The sequence below is a fragment of the Stegodyphus dumicola genome, chromosome 10, assembly GCF_044657685.1.
Source record: "Stegodyphus dumicola isolate Sdum_Otavi_A_Nest chromosome 10, ASM4465768v1".
In the NCBI taxonomy this organism is placed as follows: domain Eukaryota; kingdom Metazoa; phylum Arthropoda; class Arachnida; order Araneae; family Eresidae; genus Stegodyphus; species Stegodyphus dumicola.
The window spans coordinates 179,329,857-179,355,700 of NC_140777.1; the positions used below are offsets into that span (position 1 = coordinate 179,329,857).

Below are 25,844 nucleotides of genomic sequence, written 5' to 3' on the forward strand. Positions count from 1 at the left end.
CATATATTTACGTTGCGTAAAATAACATTGAGTGTAAGGTTGAAATCGAACTGTAAGCTTGGTGTTTGTCATTAAATGACATTCCTTGAATAGAAAGTGATTTTTGGCATACACGAGCAATCCCAAACTACTATTTAGTTGATTAAGTTAAATCAAATCTGCTACTTCGTCTTTTCGATTCTCCGAAAGCAAACATTCCTAATTCCTCGCAATCTTAACCGCAAACGCCGTCTGCCTGCGCGATCTGTCACTACCCACGGCTTCCAGAAAAGAACCCCAATTGAATCCGCAATAAGACGAGAGAGAGAGGAGAGAATCTCAAAAAAAAAAAAAAAAAAAAAAAGACGTTGATATCCGCAGCAGAGGAACATGCATCCTGTTTTGCGATGCTCGCTAGAAAGGAAATTTTTCACCGCCGGAACTAGTGTTATGATCTCTTGCCTAACACTTTCTTTTTGATTCGGGCCGACGTTTTGGGGTTAGTGTGGCTCGTTCGGTCTGCTGTAAGTGACTCTTTTTAATTTACTTTTCATTTATTGTGTTTTGAAAGAGGTACCGGTTTACAGTAATTAATTAATTTTTGTGCTGGCAAAGCTTTTATCGATCAGCAATGGCAACAAATCAAATATTACCACAGCTTGTTTGTAACCGTCACAATACAATTTGTTTTGGGAAAGGGAAGGTAAGGTCACAATATTTGAAACTTTACGTATTTGTGCTCAAATAGAAAGAAATAACCAATATTTCGAATAAGTCGAATTTAGGTGTATTATATTAAGGAAACCAAGTGATGCCACTTGATTCCAATGGACTACTGATTTTTTAGAAAATTAGAAAATTAGTAGCAACTACGAAAGGGTTTTGATTCTGGATTATAGAAGCGATGACTGAAAATGAGAATCAAGTATCAGTTTGAATGAGAATTAATCAGATGAGAATCAAATATAACAGATGTTTTAATCTGAGTACTTAATATATTGAAAAGCTTTGAATGAGAATCATTCAGATGAGAATCAAGTATAACAGGTGTTTTCATATAGGTGTGTACTTAATATATTGAAAAGCTCTGAATCAGAATCAATCAGATGAGAATCAGATATAACAGATGTGACTAGAAGAGAAACACGCTAATGTGACAATCAAAATCGTAAAAACAACCTTGTATTTAAATCTAAACTTCATTTGAAGTTTAGATTTTGAGCGTAAGGTGCATTTGCCCCTCGCTCCCTATTTTAACTTCGCTAATTTTTCTTGTCCTTTCTGCTTGATCAGATAGCCTGGCTCAGTAAAAGTAGGCGGCCAGTGCAACTCTGATTAAAAATCTAGTTATAACCACGTGCAGTGCTGATAAGGACCACGTGTTTCTGTGACTCCTTCTCCTTTATTTTATTTTCTTCTTTCTAGGTATTTCTTTCTCCTGATGAGGAGGGACCTTTAGCTGCCCTCGAAATCGATTGTTTCATTATACCTACGCTAAATACAAGGTTGTTTTTACGATTTTGATTATAACACATGTTTTCATGTAGGTGAGTACTTAATATATTGAAAAGCTCTGAATGAGAACCAGATGAAAATCAAATATAAGATGTGTTTTCATCTAGGTGAGTACTTAATATATTGAAAAGCTCTGAATGAGAATCAGTCAGATGAGAATTAAGTATAACAGGTGTTTTCAGCTAGGTGAGTATTTAATATATTGAAAAGCTCTGAATGAGAATCAATCAGATGAGAATCAAGTATAACAGGTGTTTTCATCTTAGGTGAGTACTTAATATATTGAAAAGCTCTGAATGAGAATCAATCAGATGAGAATCAAGTATAACAGGTGTTTTAATCTGAGTACTTAATATATTGAAAAGCTCTGAATGAGAATCAGTCAGATGAGAATCAAATATAAGATGTGTTTTCATCTAGGTGAGTACTTGAATGCCAACTGTAGTAAGCATGGAGTGAATTTGGACTCCACTGTAAAGTTAGCATCGTTATTAGAAGTGTATATTCATCGCTCACCCAATAGTCTCATATTTTTTCCCTTTCTTTGAATAGGCAATTAACCGTACTTAGTGAAATAGCATTTTAATAATTAGATTATTAATGCACTTGCTTAGTTTTCTTTTCCATAATTTTCAGAAATCCGAAGGGTACTTACGTATTAGCTCACCTACCTTGGTGCAGTTTAGCGATTTTGGCTTAATCCTAGTATACGGTACACATGGGATTTGGCGATATTCGGGAGGTGATAAAGTTTACATTCTATATCAGTGCAGTATGAAGTTTACATTCTGTTGTTTATGATGAGCAATAAACCGTCATTTTCATTTGGCATTTTCATTTTCAAAATCGTGCCAATGTCTTATTGTATACTAGGACTTTTATCGCGATTTTTTACAGAAGAAAAATACTGTCGATTTATATTTACACAGAATTAATTATTACATACATATATATTTTACGGTTAAATACGTAAATATAATTTTTACGAAAATCAATCAATAAATCTATTCATTAGCAGGAGGACTCTTCTTCTTTTGTTCTGATGGAAATTTCGTCGATCGCTTTAAGAATAAATTAAGAATTATGTTTTCCTTCGGTGATTTTGCCACAAAATACTACACTGACTACCAATAAGTATTTGGACACCTGTGATAGAAAAGAAAAACTAACTTTATTCAAAATCAATAGTTGGTAGAGCCCACGAGAGGTAATTACAGCGTGGACCCTTCCCATACTTTCCACAAGTCTTTGTATGACAGCTAATGGCATTTTCTTCCACTCGGCTTGGAGAAGACATAGAAGTTCCTTCACCAATTTTCCACGGGTAGTGCACCCTTGAATTCGGCGATGCAACTCGTCCCAGAGGTTCTCGATAGGGTTCAGGTCTGGACTCTGGGCAGGCCAGTTTATTCGATGAACTCCATTGGCATCATACCAAGCCTTGGTTAACGTCGAAACATGACAACTGGCATTGTCGTCCTGAAAGTAACAGGGATCCAACCCGTAAAACTGCCACAATGTAGGAAGCACATTGTCATCCAAAATAGTGCAGTAGGCATCGGAGTTGAGCTTACCATGAATGGGGACCAAGGGTCCCAGCCCATACCAGGAGAAACACGCCCAGACCATAATTCCACCTCCGCCGAACTTGACAGTTGGCACAATGCATTCTGGCAGGAGACGTTCTCCAGGTAGACGCCAGACCCAGACCCTGCCATCCGAACGGTAAAGGGTGAACCTTGATTCGTCACTACAAAAAACCCGTTTCCACTGATCTACGGTCCAATTTCGATGTGCTTTGCACCACATGAACCGAGCAGCGCGGTTGGACTTTGTGATCAAAGGCTTATGGGCAGCAGCACGACCATGAAAACCAAGCAGATGTGCTTCCTTACGGATGGTATTCATTGAAACAATACTCCCGGATGCCTGTTGAAACTCCTCGCGGATGGGGGCCATCGGTTGGATGTGGTTCTTCAGAATTTCTCTGGACAGCACTCGTCGGTCTCTATCTCCCAGTTTTGTTGGTCTGCCGACTCGGGGCATATTCCGACAATCACCGCTCACCTTCCACTTCTTAATCACGTAGGCCACTGTCGATTTTAGGTACTTCAGATCGATAGATATGTCCCCTTAACGATCGGCCACATTTGTGATACCCGATAATTATACCTTTCTCGAAATCAGAGAGCTCCGAACTGCCAGGCATCTAGCATGCGACTAAAGCCGATGCTGTTTCCTACACGATATATACCGGCGGAGTCCGTGATGTACCTTAGGACCGCAGATTTGCATAGGTGTCCAAATACTTATTTGTAGTCAGTGTATAAGCCTGCAGAAATTTTACCATAGTTTCTTCCACTGCAGCTAAAACCCACAGGTGCATTTTCACTTCCTTGTACGAAGTAGAGGAAATATTGTAATCACGAAAAATTCCGTGTACCATATTTCAACGAAAATATAAACTTTGATCGCTATCGAATGCAATTTAACGATGTTTTTGCATGACATCTGTACGTAAGGACAGAATAACGTTTTCCCTCCAAAAAATTATAAAACTGATTTAAAATAAATTCTGAAGAGAATTTTTTGGGGCGTCTGTGCGTACATTCGTATGTATATATATCCACTCTGTTCCTCAGCTCAGTGATTTCAGTTTCTTTATTCTTATATGTTTGCAAATAGTGCACTTTTTGCTTTAAAAATGATTGAATTATGTTGTTCTTATCTTCTGCTTAAGGTTTTTATGCCTTTAGTAAATCTACATGTAATATTTGTAGAATTATCAACAATTTAAAAGCTGTTTAAGTGCGGTTAAGCCTAATTTTTAAATAACATAGCGGACATATTTATTTAAATTTGAAACTTAGCAGAATAGTGGATTTGTTGCCAATCTTGAGAACCTTAGCTTCGCAACAACAAAATAACGTCTGGCTTTATTATTACGAATTAAATTATGCTTAATCCATTCTGGAATTATCATTTAAGTTATTAAATTATCCCATATATTGACTCAGCATAGCGTCCACAACAAATTAAGTCAATTTCTACGCCTTCAATGTCTATTTGTTTGCAAATTGTAAGCTAAAGATATATAAATTGTAAAAAATGCAGCAAAAAAATGTGTATAATTTAATAGACCGTACAAGGAAGTCATTTGGTGTCCAGATCAGATTTTTTCAATTTTAATTTTGTTTCGATTTGCAAGGAAAATATAACTTTTACTATCTAACTGCGATAATAGTTTCTAATAATACAGACTCGCACGCTGGGTATAAAAATGTTTTTATCCGTACTAGTGTCGACACTGCTCGCTTTCAAATGGTGTAGTTTATTAAAATTTCATTATTACAAAATTTGATATATAATAATCGAAATTCAAAATTTGGGCATCCTGGTGCATATATTAGGGTGGAGGACTACTAGAGCTTAAATTGAGTCGGAACCTATAGGAGCCCAGTTCCGGTGCTTCTTAGTTTTGGGGATTCTAGCCGGAGCGCACCGGAGCCCTAAATGAGAAGGCTCCGGCACTTTTTTGTATGTAACTCAACAATTACTTCAGTAGGAATTTGATCTAGAAAATTTTATTTTTAGCAATAAAATTATATAAAAAATCGCTTATTAAATTTTTTCTCTTTATATGTTATTTAATTTTAATTATTTAATTACTTTAATCTTTAATTATTTTAATAAATAACAATAAATTAATTATGAATTAATTAAGTACTAATTATAAATTAAATACTAATCAATAAGTATTAATTATTAATATCAATTAATTATTAATTAATTTGATGCTCATTAACAATTTAATTTTTAAATTATTAATGATTTTAATAGTCATTTTATTTATTTTTGTACTCTTGTTGCTCTTTCCTGACGGTCTTCCACAGGGCTCCGGCACTTCTACTTTTAGAACTTAAGCCCTGAGGACTACCTTATTTTGAATCATTATTCGATTGATTTCTTGACATATTATCGATGGTGTGCAACATCATTGCATTGATGCTGTGGTGTAGTGGCCGAAGCCGCTATGCAAACTCTGGGTTGTGACACCAGATTGAAAGGAACATAGTATAAAATTTTATTGAACGCTAAAGAAAAAAAACAGCGACATACAAATCAACAAAAGAAAAACTATATTCTTTTCGTTAAAAATTCATTTTTTACATTCATTTTTCGTGCGAGAGCCATACGTGGCTCTCGAGCCAGAGTTTGAAACATTGCCAACAATTTAATATTAATTTAATAACAATTAATTTAACAACTTAATATTAAGCTGTTACAGGACTTGTATATTTTTACTCTCGTGATTTCATCACAGATATTGCACTCTGAATTTGCAATTTGAAATCATTCTACGTAGACCAAGTACCATTATGCGATTTTCTTACAATACGAACGCGTGGGGTTTTATTTTTATTTTTTTATTTTTTATTTTTTTTTAATACCTGCGCAAAACAACAATAATAAAAAATATGATGTGTACACCACGTGACGTCCTTGTACGGAATATTAAATTATACGCATTTTTTTCTTGCATTTCATTTACACTTATTGGATTAAATTAGATCTACTTCGCCGACAGCGCATAAACCACAATAGAATAAATGCATTCTTTAAAATTCACTCTATTTGTTTACCATAGCGACACTCTGGCGCTAGATTAATTTAACAGTATTATATTTTGTTCATATCATAATTCAGAATGCACTTATATCATTTAAAGAATTATCTAATGGTTGCCACATGTTCTATTCAAATACTATAATAAATCTAGAACGATGCATAAAAGAAATTAAGAAAACAAAACAAAAGAGAAACAGTTTTTCACAGACGATTGAGTATTTCTCATTCAATTAATTCAGTTCTCACTCCGCGACGAGGCAAAAATACATAAAAACTCAAAATATCTATATTAAAAATTACGAAGTAAATCTTAAACACTTATTTCCTCGAAAAAATTCCAGAAAAGATTAAGCATGATTTAATTCGCAATAATAAATGAAGGTGTTAGCTTTGTTGCTGCGAAGCTAAGTTTCTCTAGATTGGCAACAAATACACTATCCTGCTATTTCAAATGTAAACAAGCAATGGCCACCATCAAAAAAATTATTAGGCTTAGCGGCACTTAAACAACTTTCAAATTGTTGATAATTCTAAAAATAGCGCAGACAGATTTACTAAAGGCATAAAAACCTTAACCGCAAGATAAGGACAACATAATTCAAAGCAAAAACTGTACAATTTACAAACATATAAGAGTAAAGAAACTGAGGTCATTGAGCCGGGTAACAGAGTGGATATATATATAAATATATTTATATACGTTTGGTGCGGCCGATTACAACCAAAATACGAGGTGCACATCCACATGTTATAGCAGTCCTATATACAAAATTTCAACGTTCTGAGGCTATTCGTTTTTGAGTTATGCAAGATACTTACGTACATACGTTCGTACAGACGCCACGAAAACTTCTCTTCAGAATTCATTTTAAAGCAGTTTTATAATTTTTTTGGAGGAAAAGAGTCTTTTATTCTGTCCTTACGTACAGATATCACGCAAAAACATCGTTAAATTGCATTCGAATGCTGTCAAAATGGATATTTTCGTTGAAATATGCTGCCTGAAACTTTTCGCGATTACAATACTTCCTTTTTACTTCGTACAAGGAAGTAAAAAAGAAAAATCTGAAAGGGTTGAAATTATAATGGTCGCTCAAAAGGATTTGTTAAGGTTTTTCTCCCCTGTCGCTGAGCTCGCAGTCTAAAAATTTTAAAAGCAGCGTATGTTTAGAGTTTCCGATGCAGTGTTACGTGTTTTCATATAGTTTTCTATTTTTGTTCAGGGTGTTATTATCAGTTATTGTTGATACAATGAATTGGACATTGATATGTCCAGTTTTCTTAGTGAGATGGCTTACAAAACTTTTTTTTTTTTTTTTTTGGCTGTTTCATTATTAACGTTTTGTATATTTCTACAGCCATTGGGTTATTTCGAAGCAGGAGACGTGAAAAATGTGCAGTACCAGGACTCGAACCTTGGACCTCTCGAGTACGCGTCAAGTATCCCTCTAGTGACACCACGAAGACAGGCGAAAAGAAGGAAGTAATTACCTTATATATTAAATTTATTAATTAAATATCACGTTTTTCGCAGTTACACTGCATAAAATTCCATTCAGCAGCATAATCACAAAATATTTAAAAACAGCATATTTTTAGGATTTCCGACTCTCACGCTGGAGATAAAAAAGTTTTAATCCGTACAGTGTTGCCACTGCTCGCTTTCGAACCATTAAGTTTGATAAAAATGTATTAAAGTTTTATAAAATTTGAAATTCAGGCTTCCAGTTGTATATATTCGGGTGGAGGACTACGTTATTCAAAGTTTACTTGCCCTGGGTAGCATTGTTTCTTCCGACTGCGAGAAACATAAGTACATTCATGCAGACTCTTCATTATTTAATTTCTTTAAGAGTAATACAGGACGATAATATTTCGTGGTAACAATAACAAAAGTGATACTCTAGAAGCTCACCAATTTTTCCTCACCCACTACAAATATTCATGTTCCATTAAATCACACAATTGATACTGGAATTCGGTTCTTACCCTTTTCTCTCAGTTGTCATCACAGCAGCGTTTGTGCAAAGTTATTGGGCATTGTGAGACATATATAGAACATGTACAGTGTGTAAGGAAAATTTTATTTAGTTCTTTCCAGGTATCAACTATTACTGTATGTTATACTTTAAAAAATATAATTTTTTGAAATCTGGGGAATTATTTATTATAAGCATATAATCTGTATCTATATTTACAAAAGGAAGAGTTTGTCTGTCTGTGTGTGTGTCTTTCGTTTGTGCTGCGAGTAAGCTAATAGACCCAGGGCTACGAAATTTGGTACATGGGGGTGCATCCAGACAAGAGCCAGTGCACCTCGAAGCGATATTTTCAAAATCCAAATGAGATTTTTTAAAATTTTATGTTTTTTGATGAAATCGCATCAAATCGATAATTCTCTCTCATTATATCAGCAACAATGGCACGTAGCTATTGTTGCTGATATCAGCACTGTTCCCACTCGGGAAAATGACGGCGATAATTCTGTGCAGTTTTTAAATTTAATTAAATTATTTCTCTTTGATACTGGACGTTTGTCCAGAGAAGGCAGCGGGAGGTTGGTTAGTTTATTTGTTATGATAATTACTATTTGTATTAAGGGATATTGCTTATTTCATTGTCATTTTTACTTCCTTGTACGAAGTAAAAAGGAAATATTGTAATCGCGAAAAGTTTCAGGCAGCATATTTCAACGAAAATATCCATTTTAACCGCTATCGAATGCAATTTAATGATGTTTTTGCGTGATATCTGTACGTAAGGACAGAATAAAACACTCTTTTCCTTCAAAAAAATTATAAAACTGCTTTAAAATTAATTCTGAAGAGAATTTTTCGTGGCGTCTGTACGAACGTATGTAAGTACGTGCGTACGTACGTATCTCGCATAACTCAAAAACGAGTAGCCTCAGAACGTTGAAATTTTGTATATAGGACTGCTAAAACATGTAGATGTACACCTCGTATTTCGGTTGCAATCGGTCGCAATATCCGCTCTGTCACCCGGCTCAGTGATCTCAGTTTCTTTACTCTTATATGTTTGTAAATTGTACATTTTTTGCTTTAAAAATGATTGTATTATGTTGATTTTATCTTCCGATTAAGGTTTTTATGCCTTTAGTAAATCTGTGTGCAATATTTTTAGAATTATCAACAATTTTAATGTTGTCTAAGTGCCGCTAAGCCTTTTTTTTATGGCGGCCATTGATGTTTACATTTGAAACAGGAGACTAGTGAATTTGTTGCCAATCTAGACAAACTTAGCTTCGCAACAACAAAGATAACGCATTCATTTATTATTGCCAATTAAATCATGCTTAATTCTTTCTGGAATTTTTTCGAGGAAATAAGTGTTTAAGATTTACTTCGTAATTTTTAATATAGATATTTTGAGTTTTTATATATTTTTGCCTTCTCGCGAAGTGAGAACTGAATTAGTTCAATGAGAAATACTCCATCGTCTGTGAAAAACTGTTTCTGTTTTGTTTTGTTTGCTTAATTTCTTTTATACATCATTCTAGCTTTATTATAGTATTTGAATAGAGCATGTGGCAACGATTAGATAATTCTATTCTTTAAATGATATAAATTTTGTGCATTATGAGTTATAATATGAACGAAATATATAAGTTAACTCTTATATAATTATTAATACTGTTAAGTGAATCTAGCGCCGGAGTGTCGCTATGGTAAACAAACACTAGAGTGAATTTTAAAGAATGCATTTATTCTATTGTGGTTTATGCGCTGTCGGCGAAGTAGATTTAATTCAATCCAATAAGTTTAAATGAAATGCAAGAAAAAGTGCGTATAATTTAATATTCCGTACAAGGAAGTCATGTGGTGTACATATCAGATTTTTTTGATATGTGATACGTTTAGTCCAAAGGGGCGTCTCTGAAGGACTATTGTTTTCGTTTTGCGATTTTGCGTTGGTTCACTATGAATGTCCGTTTCATTTTTCAAACTGTTGCCACCAAATGTTAAAGTCCTGCGTTATATTTGAAGAAATTAAATAATGAAAAATCTGCATCAATGTATGTATATTTCTCGCATTGTGATAAAACGACGGTACATACAGTCATCCAATTTTGAATGACGTAATCCTACTGCGCATATGGGCATCTGGAAGTCCAAATTTGAAATTTGGAATTTATTTTATGATCGATCTCATATTTTGTAAAACTTTAACGAATTTTGGATTAACAAACTCAAGGATTTCAAAGTGAGCCATGGCAACATTGTACAGAAAAAACATTTTTATCTCCAGCGCGCGAGACTCTGTATCGGAAATTCTAAAGACAGGCTCAATTTAAATCTATTTTGTGATATTGCACTTGAACTGAATTTTATGGTTTAAGTGCGAAGAATGTGATATTTAATAAATAAAGGTAACAGATAAAATATTAAAAAACGCCCCTTTGAACGTAATTTAAAATCTGAAACCTTTCAGATTTTTTTTATTTATTTATTTATTTATTTATTTTTTTTAATTCTGATTAACTGCACAGAGTAAAATTCTGTGCAGTTTTTAAATTTAATGCTTTCTGTTCCCTTTAGGCATTTTTCTGGTACATTTAAAAACCAGCTGAAGGCAGGCCGCGTAGCGACTGGCATATAGATAATTCGCAGTTGTTATGCTCTTTCAAAAGCAATTTTGCTTATTGTGATAAATTTCAAGGAAAATGTGAAGAAATTCTCTTGGATTACGTTTACATTTTTGTGTTGCGACATATCAATGCCTACAAGAGTGATATCTTATAATAGAAAAGGCGAAGAGAAAGAAGTGTATATGGACTCGTAGCTTGGACGCATTTAGTTGATCAATGTTTTATTCATGTTCAACAATGTTTAATAGCGCTTCATGATATTTAACAATGTTTTTATTGAAACATTTGTAGAGATATTAGGATTTTTGGAAGCCAGAGCGATGAAAAATGAACAAACGCCTTCGCCGGGAATCGAACCACGGACCTCTGGAATATCGTGCAGAACCACTACACCACGAAGGCACGCTAGAAAGGCGGGAGAAATACCTTATACATTGTGAACAATAAAGTTTTTGATTAATTTCATGATTTCATTTATTCTTTTAACATTACTGTTTATTGCTGCACAAAGTTTGAGAACTCCATTTAATTTTCATTTTATTAATCGAAAAGGGGATAATAGTCTCGGAAAGGAATTTTGCATTGCTTACTATAAACGGCATATCACTTATTGCAAATTGTTGCCATTGAATATTATTTTCCTCTATTATTTTTAAAAAAATAAAATAAGGAAAAATCTGCAGGTATATATATATATTTTCCTCGCATTGTGAAAAAACAACGGTATTTTGAGTTATCAAATTCTGAATAACGCAGTCCTCCACCCGAACAAGGGCACTTAGAAGCCCAAATTTAGAATTTGTTTCAATATTTATTTCGTATTTTATTAAATTTTATTCAATTCTTAATGAACAGACTAAGAAGGTTAGAATAAACGGGGTAAGTCTTCCGCGTATGTCCCGTGCAATGAAAATGAAGCCATGATGAAACGTCACGGCATGACGTCATGACTTATCATGGGCACTGCCATAAGCGGACTTCAGGTTGGTTTTGTTTACATTCTAATCGGCGTTGTCGACATGTCAATTTTTGATCATTGAACGTTTATGTGCTCCCATTTTAATTTTGAACTTAACATAAAATATTTTCTTAGTACATAGAAAATGACAAGGATTTCAAATAACGCTTTCAAATTTAATAAAATTTAGGCAAATTAAAATGTGTATCTTGTAACTATAGCACAAATGTATACATGGTAAATCCTGGAAGATCAGTGGAAGTTTCAATAGTATTTTATGCAAATTATATCTAAAGACACTTTTCTGAAACTGTGGTTGTTGATATTTGCTTTCAAGTTCAGTGTAATTTTATTTAAAATTAATAACATAATTAAATTAATTTTGTTGAAATTATTTGTTTCGTAGCTCTGGACCCGTGCTCTGGATGGCGGCCACGATAAGTCGTGACGTCACATTGCTGACATTTCCTTGGCTTCACTTTTGTGACGTCAAGCTTACTCCATCTATTCTAACCTCCTTGGAACAAACTTAATGATTTGAAAGCGAACAATGGTAACACTGTTCGAAATAAAATCTCGAGAGGACTTTCGGCTCGCCGCATATTTAGAGTGCCCCATGCCACACGGACACTATGCATTTACAAACATCCATGCCTTCTCTTGGATTCGAACTGAAGCCCCTCAGCGACGGTAACCATTATACCGGTTGGGCGGCACTAAATTTGTACAAAATGAAAAGTTGAAAAAAAAAAATTTCTTACTTCTACTTACACTCTAATACGCAGTCCTTATAAATCTACGAACAATGCTTGGCCCTTTCACGTAGCAGGCTGAGTTCCTTCGTAGAACTCATCTTTTGGAATATTGGTTAAGCCTCTGGTCAGGGGCAAAATCTTATGAAGGGAGAGGCTGAGAATTGCGACATTTTTCTTTGCTGAAAACTGCTTCATCAGAATAAAATTGATCACAACGGAAACCGAGAACAAACTCTCCTTTTTTTTTTAATACTTTCCATGACAGTTTTCTGGAGAAACTCAACCTACTGTCGCACATGTCACACTTGCAGTCTATGAACAGGTATCGCAGCTCGTCTAGTGACTGTGACTTGAGATGAGGATTCTGACTGTCCTTCTAGTGGAACATAACTGTTGGAGTTCTCAACTTTGGTCATTGTCCTTACAATTTATTAGAGATTCGTGTAAAAACACTTCTTAAAGAAGTATGTAATTTCTTTTGACCCGCCATTTTCAGAGTTTATAAATAATCATATATTTATAATCAAACAATAATACAATAAATAAACCCTTCAAACCGTCCACCCGGGGCCGCACTAATTATTTTAGAAGATCGATAAAAATATGTCAAAATTTAAGCCTATCTTTTCGTCTTCTTCTTTGTGGGCGGCAGACAAGAAGATTTTCTGGAACATTAATTCATAAATCGAGGCGACTAAAATGGGAGGCTACAAAACAACATACTTTATTAGTATTTACAAAGATTTACGAAGAATTTAAATGATAGAAGGAAATTAATTGCACAGCGTTCATTTCTGCTGCCTTTCTGTCCTGACTCTAGAGCAGTGAGGGCGAACCTATGGCACGCGTTCCTCAGTCAGTTAGCAAAGCCTCATCAGCCGGCACGCGACTAAAATATTATTTCCTTAATCAACAATAACAATAAAATGACACCATGTAATTTAAATAAGTGTTTTAGTCTGTTCTTGAGCGTTTCACTTGCTTACTTCTTGCATGATGCCACTGGCATAGGACCTAAGCCTAAATATAAGATTTTCATGTATCGCCATAGAAATGATATACATATTAATTGACCCAATTTATGATGTTTCAATTGTTTGGGCCAATCATATTACTTGTTACATGGCAAAAAATACGCCAACATTGAAGCAGCTAATCTTTGCTAAACGAATTCAAATTTATTGCAGAACTGCTGGTGAGTTTTAATACTTTCATTGTTAAATAGGCTCCACTTTTCAAATCTAAGCATTTTTGAGGTAACTTATGAATAACTATAATTTAATATCTTAAACGGAATGGCACGCGGCCGCAAAAAGGTTCGCCACCGCTGCTCTAGAGTCTCTTTGGTTTATTCTATAAGGTATTTCTCTCCCCTTCTTGGCGTGCCTTCGTGGTGTAATGGCCAGCACACTGGGCCGGTATGATTATATGAATTTAAAATATAAAATGTCAATCAATATTCATTGGGTAAAGGCCCATATTGGTATCATTGGGAATGAGAGTGTGGATTCCCTGGCAAAGGAGGCTGCCCTGGGGAATGGGATCTATGATGGTGATCTACAACATTCTAAAAACGTTACAATTAGCAAAATGAAAGATCACATGTATAAAACCTGGTCTGATCAATGGAATGTGTCTCCTAGAAGATCAGAGGCCTTGTCAAATATAATAATTAAGAAGAATATGCCTATATTTTGCGATAAAGACTATAATCAATTAGTAACAGAGCATGGACGCTTTCCTATGTACTTTCGGAGATTCCACCTCCAGAGGGTAAATTTATGTCTTAAATGTGATACTGCCGGTGACTGCATTCATTTTATTGAAAGTCGTACACTCACCGGGGGGGGGGGGTAAGGGCCTTACATGGAATCGGAAATGTAAGAGAAATGATTCAAAATTATAAAAAAGGAGTAAAATTTGCACAAGACATTATGAAAGTCATCAATTCTCATAAACATGTGATCGGTATCTCTGATTGATCGAGCTAACATCCTGAAAGCGTTCAATTTATGGAAACTACCCTTAAAGGGAGAGAAAGACTTTGTATGCAAAGGTGCAGGGACAGCTTAAATGTTTTTGTGTTTTTATGTGCCGTGTTATTTTTTGTTAAGCTGCTAAATTGATTTTGTTTTTATTTGGATACGGCCGGCTCGCCGGATCGTGTCGTTTGTTGTTGGAAGGGTTGCGCCCGCTTTTCTTCATAAGGTTCAACAAACCAGGCGGAAGGGCTGCGCCCGTATAAAACAAAACAAAACAAAACACTGGGCCGGTATTCCAGAGATCCGTGGTTCGATTCCCGGCGAAAGCGTTGCTAATTTTTCATTCGCTCTTGCTTCAAAATAAAAAAAAAAATAAAAAAAAAAATAAATAAATAAAAAAATAAAAAAAATTAATGTTTCTACAGTGGCGCCCGAACTAAAAAAGGGTGGTGGAAGATGATTTCCCCCCACTCAAGATTTGGCGATTGGGTCCCCTAAAACCCCAGTCGCCCTTTAAAAGAGGGAGTATATAAGGCATTTCTCCCACATTCTTGGCGTGCCTTCGTGGTGTAATGGCCAGCACACTGGGCCGGTATTCCAGAGGTCCGTGGTTCGATTCCTGGCGAAGGCGTTGCTAATTTTTCAATCTCTCTTGCTCCCCCTCCAAAAAAAAATACCTAATTTCTTTACAATTATAGTCCTCAGTTCACTTCAGTTCGTGATAGAGTCTCTCTGGTTTATACTAGTTAGCAATTCACTTCAGTTCATCATGTGAAAACTGCCGAGAGGCTGGCTCAGCAGCGACATTTCCAAACAGGATGTGCGTACAAAATTTGAGTTCGATAGCTCGTCAGGAAGGAAATTAAAATCGATTACAAATTTTTGACCATAGCGACAATCACCATAAGTGAGCTAGCTAAATGAAAGCTTAGAAATAATAGAAGTCTGCAAATAAATTACTGGAAAGCTTTTTGTGTTTCTTAATAGTTTCCTATTCCAAACTAATCAAAGGTTCTTGTGAATATTCTACTGATTAATATTAATAAATCCCATTATTATTTTAAAATTCAAACTGCGATTGATTTTCCTTATTTCCAGAAACAAATACTTGAGATTTTGATCTTTCCTTTTTCTGAATTGCTTAATTCGTGACCTTGTTTCGTGTATTTCCTAGTATGAAGATTCTTCAGCATGTAAAAATATTAACACCGTACCGCTTTTATCTTCTTAAACATTTTCATTGAAGGAAAAACATTTTCTTCGAATCCTCCTTTTTAATACTTATGCTTATTTTGTTAAGAATGTTATGCTGCTTACTAGTTAATTCAATTAAATTTGGCAATTGTGTTTCAAAGAAAGAACTTCATAACTGCTTCAAAACAACAGGTTTTCATACTTGAAATATATATAATAATTACTATGTAAATTATAAATACAATGTCGTCTCAATTATTCCTGTACTTGATAAATTTAGAAATATTATCATGGAAACTAAACATCTCCGTCACAGAAAAAATCAATCACTAGGTCTTTTATTAAAACTATGAACTTAAGCACAATGCTTCTAGTTTCTCGGTGAATTAATAATGAATGTGGAATATGTAACTATGCGCTCAAATTCGTAGACGTCTATTCGGATTCAGGTATGAAAGGAATTGCTCGCCTATTCTCGTGGATGAAAACTCTATACTAAAAGGAAATTTAAATTGTCTATACTAAAAGGAAATTTAAATTATCTATACTAAAAGGCTTAAATTGTATTAAACAAACACAATGTAAATTGCCTTTTACTAGAGTTTAGTATAGAGTTTAAAATTGTAATTTCATTTTTAACTTTAACATTTGAACATTGCATAGTGTAACATTTGAAAAGATTACATTTTTAACACGTTAGCATTTCCCAGAAGAAACCTCTTCAAGAGAAAAGAGTTGAGTGAGCTACCGAACCAGCCTGTGATGCTTACTTCACTTTTCAGAGGCCTGCCTTCAGTGCTGCGCTAAAAAAGTGCTTCAGTGCAGTAAAAAAATTATCACAGAAGTTGAATACTTTTTTTAGATTTTTAACAAAAACCTAAAAGAAAAATCAAAATGTTCCATTAAAATTAATTTATACTGTTGCATTGATGATGATGATGATGATGATGATGTCGTGTCTATGACAAAGTGCAATTACATAGCTCCGAAGCTGTCAAAGACAGCTTTTGCAGCTCTATCAGTATAAAGTAGGTCCACTGGGTCCTCAATGCCGATGTCAAACAGTCTGGCCTGGATTGCTGGGCAGCTGAAGATGTGATGGCGAGACAGTGGGATGTCATCTGGACAAATGTTGGTGTAACTACGCTGTCCGTCTGCAGAAATCCTCATCCCTCTTAAGTGATTTGTCTTAAGTCTGGTTATGATTGTCGATATGGCTCTGTCACAGTTCAATTCCGGGATGGAGTTTCCTTTAGCTTGACCGATTAGTCTTTGGCTGGCAACTGCATTGGCATCAACGAGGGTTAGGCAGTTGAATGGCTGAGGAGAATCACGGGATGCCTTTGCAAGCTCATCGGCCTTCTCATTACCAAAAATATTTACATGAACCGGTATCCATTGTAAGATGCAGGATCTTTGGGCAGCAATGATTTTGTTTGTGAGCTCAATGATCTGATGACTGAGTTGACATTTGCCCTTTTGGATCATATACTGTTGCATTATTCTGAGCTTATTAATTTTCTCATACTATTGTGATAAAAAAGTATCCGGAATGATTCATTCAAAACACGTATTAGCATAAAATCTCTTGCAAAGTCACAGCTTTCATTCACATGCGATTTCTCAAAATGCCAAATTGATTGACAAAATAGAAATATAGAAAGTTTAAAGTGACCACACGTTCCGATTTTGGCGGGACAGTCCCGCTTTTTGGAGAACTGTCCCGCGTCCCGCCGATTTTTAAAAATGTTCCGCTTTTTAGAAAACATCTGTATTTCTTATTTTAAATGTACTGTAAAAATATATTACCTATTATTTATTAATTATTATAGTAAATATAAAGAAATAAAAATTACATAAATAAAAAAACACATAAAATGCATGCAGAGTAAACTAAATTAGGCGATGTAACGAGTTAAATTTACTCGGTGGAGTTCGATTATTAACGGTTTCGTCGAGGAATATGTATTGTTAACGGAGGAACAACTAGCATTAGCTGAAGGGCTATTTGCTTTCCACACTATAAACCACAATCAGATCAATAGATTGTATGTCGCAAATGATCAAAACATTGTACGAAAAAAAATTTGCATGTGCAAGGGCAAAAACCGAAGCAATTATTTGTAATGTTTTTTCACTATATTCGTTTTCAAAATTGCAGATATAGATTAATATGTTATTTGACAACAAAAGCAACCATTAAAAGCTTTATTCTATGAAAGCATGGAAGAATTCTTAAAACGGTAATGTATATTATTTTAGTTGTTAATTTCTCTTTATAAATGTAAATATACTTTAATAACAATGCACTTTAATTAGCAATTATGTAAATATACTTTAATGTAAATATACTTTTAATGTAAATATACTTTAAGTAACAATTACTGGACTCACTTGAGCCTAAAGAAATTATTCTTCATCTTTAAATTTGGAAGTACAATAGAGCTTTAAACGTGCTTATAACTAGGAACCCAGACTATAAAGGTGTTTAAGAACTCTGGATAGTTGGCTTATCTTTATTTTCTCTAGGCTAAATCCTTATCTACAGTATTTCAAATGAGGGAAATTTACATTTCCGTATATTGTATTCCATAAAAAAAAAAAAAAAAAAAAAAAAAAAAAAAAAAAAAACTTGAAATAAAATACAAAATGCATTTGCTTCCACATAAGTCAAAGAAATTATTTTTCCGTTTTCGGCATTGATAGGGATTTGATACAAAGTCAACGTATTTATTTATTTCACAGCATGGTCATTTTTAAGAAATGAGTATTTTGTATTGCTCAGTTATAATTCATAAGGTCAGTAAGCCTATTTATTAAAAATAGTTGCTTTTCTTTTTTTAATATTTATCAGATATTGTAAACTAATCATGCAAATTCATTAAAATTTATTTAATAATTTCTTAAAACATGAACTATGCTACATTTCATACTAGCCTAGAAAGAATTTATCCGTATAACTGGAGTTCATATAACTGAATTTTTTTACATCCAATTATCCGAATTGGTACTTTGTATTAAAATTCAGCTTTGGGTAATTGAAGATTTAATTAAGGAAAATACCTTTGTATTTTTTGTGGTTAATTCTATGGATGCATCAATGATATTTAATACAAGAGAGCTTTCATAACAATTCGCAACAACCTTTTTACTTCAGAATTCAGCTTTTGAGGAGCAAAGGAAAAAATTCAGAAAATTCATATGAATTTCAGAATTAAAATCGGACTTTTCCTTTCAGAAATAAAACGAAATAAAATGAGGAAACAAAAAAGTAAAAAATGGATTTAATCGCATTTTGAGTTTCGGCTTAAGAGCCAAATGTAGCAGCTCCGAATCCTTATGATTACGACAACCCTTTTGCACTAACTTTCTACATCTTTTTATTAGCGGTTTGTCCAGTTGAGTGCGTAAGTCAGTTGGTCAGTAGCGAATGATGCTTTTGCATCGTTTTCCTGTTTTTTATTTTCTGCAGGAAATATTGTCACTTTAACTGGACATTTCCAACGGATGGTTAGATATGACGACCGCGACACGTGAGGACAAGGTGGTGGAATTGCTGTGCATGTAAGTACTGTTCCATTCCATTTCTCCTCGGAAATGTTACATGCGCTTCCTTTCATTCGAAGTTAGCATGTTGACATATCCTTAATGTTTTATCTGAATGCTGAGTTAATTCGCGTGGAATGTTGAATTACTTTTTATGCCTTCAAAACCAGTCAAATTCGAATGCTTTTTTTTTTTTTTTTTTGCTTGAAGGCTTGTTAACCGGTAAACGCACTTCTAAAATAATGAAATATTAGAATCTGTCATTTTTTCGTTCTGTGATATAAAAGCCGGCGTTATTAATTTACGAAATTTTCAAGTGATTCTATTTTTATTGTCCCTTTACTAGAAGATTCGAGTAGACTGAAGTAATCTTCAAAGACACTAGCAAGTAATTGCTCTATTATAGTTGGCAATGATTTCTGTATTCTCATATTATAATGATGTTATTTTTATGTATTTTAAACCATGGCTAGTTTCAAAACACCTTTATTGCTTGTTCACTAATGATGTAATTTTAAACATCGGCTATTTTTACATACAAATATAGCTTCACTGACAAATGTAAGATTCAGCAAAAGACCTGTAAGTAATTACAAACTTATTTGGTAACCTTGAAAAATTAACTAATTAACTTAATTGAACTTGCTGTTTTTTATATGTGTGCCTTTATTAACGGAACAGTGGTTGCTGTCGATAACAGAATGTGTTTTTGTAAGTACTGTAGCGGTTTTCTGATGTTATATTGTAATATTCTACATTATTTGCGGCATACTACCGAAACAATTTTTGTGCAATTATGTGAAACTATCTTTCAATCTGATGAAATGCGGCGCTGAAGTTAATGACTTCTGGAATGCAGTTTATGATTATCGATTGTCGTTTGATTTGAAATTTAAAGCTTCATTTAACTCTTTCTCTTGTCCTTGTTGTTATACATATGTATTCAAAAGCATCTGAAAATATCAAAACATTTTATTTTAACGTTCCTTAGAACCCAGAAATGTATCGTACCTAAATTTTCACCTTTTAGTTAGACAATGGATATGGTTAATTTTGAGGTTAGAGGTATTCTGTGAACATGAGGATATATTTGCAACTCTGTGGTAGGTAATTATTTTAACACCTTGCTTCAGAATCAGAGACGAAAGGGTTAATGAAAAATTACAGTGTTTTTACAAATCTTTTATCGTCACACCCTTAGACGAAACCGCAGACACATGCTACTTTTTATGGAACACTCTGAGCACAGGCATTTTTCTGACTAATGTTCATTTTAACGAAAATGTTATATGCTTGAAATTAAATTTGTAACTCAGATCTTTATGCAATAATATAAAAATTTTTGTTATTAAACCTTTCAATTGCGACTTACGTAAATCCAAAATTTCATTGAACCTTACAGTGTATTTACTAAGCTTAATTACTGCAAATATCACTTTAAACTTGAAGCATGAAAAAATATTTTGCTATAATAAGTAGCATAAAATATTGAGACCATTTTATCGAACAATTTGTCGTCAAAGTGTGTAGTAATTGTTTTTTTTTTTTTTTTTTTTTTTTTTTTTTTTTTTAATTTTGAAAAATACGCTTATAAGCTAGAAATAGAATATGTCATCGCCTTAATATTTCGCAACCTTTTATCTGTCCTTATACGCTATGACTTTCTCTGTGCACTAACATTTATCTATCCCAATACTTTTTATGACTCATTTCTCCTAAATTTTTAAAACTAAGATAAAATCGTATGTATTTCTTATTCATCTTGTATAGCATAAAGGCACATCAATTATTACAATGCCCTCCTAGAAGGTATTTTTTGAAATAAGGCAAAAGAAAATGGTTATGAATAATTTTTTAATAAATAAGTTATAAGGTATTTCTACCGCCTTCTTAGCATGCCTTCGTAGTGCAGTGGTCTGCATGCTGGAAGCATATTCCAGAGGGGTCGTGGTTCGATTCCCGGCGAAGGCGTTGCTCATTTTTCATCTCTCCAGCCTCGAAATAACCTAATGTCTCTACAGTGGCGCCCGAACTAAAAGGGTGGTGGATAATGATTCTCCACACCCAGGATTTGGCGATTAGGTCCTCTAAAACCCCAGTCGCCCTTTAATGGGGGGAGTATATAAGGTATTTCTCCTGCCTTCGTAGTATAGTGGTCTGCATGCTGGGCGCGTATTCCAGAGGTCCGTGGTGCGATTCCCGGCGATGGCATTGCTCATTTTTTATGACTCCTGCTTCAGAAATAATATCTAATGTCTGTACAAAGTATGCAAAATAAAATGATAAGACATTTTAGACAGTTACCTCACAATTTTTGGCTAATATCCACCTACTGATATCAGAATGTTAAGATTTAATTGATATGTTGTATCTTCAGCATTGTTAAGTTGTTTCATCAAATATTTATAAAGACCTCGTCTGAACTAAATATCTTGGAGAAAATCTGAAAATTATAAAATAGTTAAAGCTAAGTCACAGAAGTGCAGAATATTATTGCATAAAAATAAGCCTATTCACGTAATTTTCATAAATTTAATTCTTTTAGATTTTTCTGCATATTATATGCCAAAAGTGAACACTCGCGTGACATGCTCTTAACTCTCGTGCAATCTTATTCTTTCACTGTTTATTTAAATTACAAAAAGTGGGTTTCAATTTAATACAGAGAGTGAATTTTGCAGTTTTTATTCTTCATACTATACTTTATTAACTGCGTTTTGAATAATAGCGTTGATGGCTTGTGATTATTCTTGATTGTCTTTGCTGGTAGCAGGGTAGGAAAGAGCATTAATTGTTTATGCAGTTTTCAAGATGAGTAATGGTAGTCAATTTTTTTTTTCTTTTAACCCTTTGCGGCACAGTGTGTCCGGTTTGGACACACCTAAAAATTTCCTTCTGTACGCACAGAAAAATTGAACGAAAAAGGATTTATAGGTTACTATAGGTTACTCTGAATCTTCTTTATTTATAGTAGATGGCAGCTCGACACAAACCAGTCCATATATTTTAACCATGTTTAGTTTTTTAAGACCCTCATATATCAAAGAAATCTTCCAGAATTTTTTAGTGTGTAAAAGGAATTGTTTGAAAAGAAATTTTTATGTTAATTTTTGGCTGTATGCTAATCTCTTTATTTTATATTAGTTTTAAATTTTTACCTTGAAATCTTGCCTCAAATCAAACGGTACTACTGACTCGCTTACGAATTGGTCATTGCAGACTGACACATCAGTACCTCTTGAAAGGAGATAATGAGCCTATTTGTGGCACTTGCAAGGTTCCTATTTCAGTCAATCATATTTTAACCTGCTGTCCTGCTTTTAGTCAGAAACGTGAATTTTATTTTAACTCTACGAATGTTAACTTAACAGATCTTATTGGCATCTTATAGCATTCTCACATCAACCTCATAAGTTTTTTAAAAGACATCTCCTTTTATCATATGATTTGAACTACATTTTATGCTGCTCTACCTGGTGTTAGAGCTTTTTTCAGTCACTTCTGCCTGGACATTTTAAAGTCATTTCTCCATGCCTTCATCAGTATTTCACGTTCATTTCATCAATTCACTTGATACTTGTTTATGCATCTTGAATTTTACTCTCCATTTGTCTGGCGCATAATAACCCTCGAGGTTTTGTGCCATTTAAAAAAACAACCAACCAACCAAATCAAACGGCGAACCCTAGGTGTGCCCAAACCGGGCTCACCGATCATCTAGGACAACTGGAAGTCTGTATTCTTTGTTTCTCCGCATCTCATCAGTAGGTTCATTGACAACAATGCTCGTTTCAGCACTCTTTTCAAAGCTCTATTCAATCAATGAGCCACTTGAGCCACAGAATTTTGTGGAGATAGCACTTATCGTTTTAATTCTGTGGGGCAAACCCACAGAATTAAAACGATAAGTGCTATCTCCACAAAATTTTACTTGTGTACTCCTCTAGGCCTAATTAGACTGCCTAACTTTTTTTTTTTTTTTTTTTAATCAAAACTCCGACTTTAAAAGGTAGCGTGCCGAAAAGGGTTAAAAAATCTTCTATAAGAAGTAATCCTAGCATTCGTTCTGGCTCTAGGAGTTCTGAGGGTTCAGTGATCAGGGTATAATTTCGGCATAGGCCATATTAGTGTTGGGGGATTCCAAAAAGACGTCTCAGCCTAAGACACAAGACTGATTTAATCGAATCTTGGCAATGAAAATTTTAATTAAGTATCTATTATATTTTTGAAATATAGTTCGAATTTAAAAATTAAAACTGAAAATTTATGTATTTTTATGTAATACTTTGAACAATACGCATATTAATAGTACAAAGAAAAACACATCCGTACAGGTATGAAAGCAGACTAGAATTATAAAAGTATAAATTGTTTGCATAACTGATTATGCATTGCGTTCAAAAATAATAAATTCACAATTAAAAGAATCTTTTAATGTTAAATAAAAAAAAGTTTGAAAAATTAACACTTAAATCCAAGCAAACTTTCCTACCAAAGTACTAGATATGTTTTAATTGGTTACACCCATACAAATGATCGTTTTCAGCTTATTCTCGAAACTAGAAGCATAAAAAATATTCGAAAAAAAAATAATAATAATAATAATAATAATAATAATAATAATAAAAAAATAATATAAAAATCTGAAATGTTTCAGATTTTATCAGATTTTAAATTACGTCCAAAGGGGCGTTTTTTAACATTTTGTGTGTTATCTTTCTTTATTAAATATCATGTTCCTTGCACTTAAACCATAAGATCCAGTGCAACAGCAATATCGCAAAATAGTTTTAAAACGAGCATATCTTTAGAATTTCCGATACAGAGACTCACGCGCTGGAGATAAAAATGTTTTTTCTGCACAACGTTGCCATTGCTCGCTTTGAAATCCTTGAGTTTGTTAATCAAAAATTCAAAAAAAAAAAAAAATTAAAAAATAGGAAATCGATCATAAAACAAATTTCAAATTTCAAATTTGGTCTTCCACATGCTCATATTCGTTGGAGGATTACGTTATTCAAAATTCGATGACTCTATGTACCGTTATTTTATGACAATGTGAGAAATATACATACATTTACGCAGATTTTCATTATTTAATTTCTTCAAATATAATGCAGGACTCTAACATTTTATGGCAACAGTTTGAAAAGTGAACCGACATTTATCCGTCCGACGCAAAATGCCAAAACGAAACTAATAGTCCTTCGGGATTCAAAATCCCTTTGGACTAACAAAATCATAAAGTAAATGGGGATGCATGCTATGCCATTTAGTTTATGGTTTTAGATATTTTCAATGGTTCTAAGTTGTTAGTCACTTACAGAATTAGTATTTTATTCATTTTGAATTAGTATTTTATTCCACAAAAGTATTTATCACAAGTATTATTTTTTTCTCTAAAAACCAGCGTAATTTATTTGTACATCGCCATACCTTTTCTTGTTGAAATTTTCTAATTGAAGTCTTACCGCTTCATAATGGTGTCCCGTCACAGATCTGCTAACATCTTTATGCAAACTGGCCATTGTTCGAAAAGACAGAAATCTTCATTATGGTGGCCCGAGATAAAGATGTCTTCGCACTTCTGTAGATCAATTTTTAAGTTGTGAAAAGTAACTTTTAAAGGTGTGAGTACCTTTATATCGAAGCACCACTATGTAAATAGGGTTTTAGTTTATTACTATCTTTAGCAAAGCAAAGGAAATTGGTCATGCAATCGTTACCATCAGGATATTAAGAATAGCAACAAGTTAAACTGTAGAGTCACTAGGTTATTTTGAAGCAGGAGAGGAACTCACCGGAACTCGAACCTGGATTTCTCAAATATGCGCCGAGTGTGCTACCGTTACACCACGAAGGCACGATGGAAGGAGAAATAAAATACCTTTTGCATTTCTCCTTTTAAAGGGCGGTTGGGGATGAGGGGACTCAATCGCCAAATCCTGGTGGTGAAGAATTGCAGTCCACCTCCTTTTAGTTCGAGCGCTACTGTAGAGCCTTTAGGTTATTTTGAAGCAGGAGATGTCAAAAATGTGCAGTGCCCTAACCGGGACTCGAGCTTGGACCTCTCGAATACACGTCGAGGGGGCTATCGTTACTCCACGAAGACCTTGATGGAAAGAGCCTTATAAAACGTTCACCAAATTCGAAACCGCGCATATCGAATAGAAGGCTACAGATTATTCTACTGAGAATAGGCAACCAATTATGTCAAGTGGTCATGTTTCTTGAATGAAAGCATTTGAAAATGAGCTCCACAGAATGCTTGCTTCAAGTGGTTTCCTTTTCTTTCTTTTTTTTTAATAAACTGATTCTCATTCAAGATTTATGGAAAGGGAGGGGCAATCTTTTATTAATTTTGCTTCCCATTTGCATCGCGAGATGGGGCATGGTAAAGACCTCACACAGTGAACTCATTCCCTTCTGGAGCTAATGAAATTAATGATGACGGTTTTATCTGCTCAGCGGTTAATGTGAAAAGCATTTTTTCTGGCTCTTCAAAATGGATGATGCCAATTATTCAAAGTCTTCTCCGGTGCAAATTCAACAATTTCTGATACAAAATTCTTCTTAATATGAGGGGAAATTATACATGGGTATGAAATATATGTTACAGAAACTTAAGGGGGCTCATACACCTTAAACCCCTTATGATCTTAAAATATGTGACTACT

At 34.0% G+C, this 25,844-nt stretch overlaps 1 protein-coding gene across 2 annotated transcripts in view; it reads left to right on the forward strand.

Moving 5' to 3' along the window:
- The first annotated feature begins 19,016 nt into the window (after positions 1-19,016).
- LOC118187325 (ets DNA-binding protein pokkuri-like) overlaps positions 19,017-25,844 on the forward strand; it is a 132,410-nt gene continuing 125,582 nt past the window's right edge. The window contains exon 1 of one of the 2 annotated variants that reach the window (XM_085825936.1): positions 19,017-19,185. The gene's annotated coding sequence lies outside the window, so the exon portion shown is untranslated. The remainder of the gene's footprint in view (positions 19,186-25,844) is intronic. The other variant, XM_085825935.1, reaches the window with a different exon arrangement.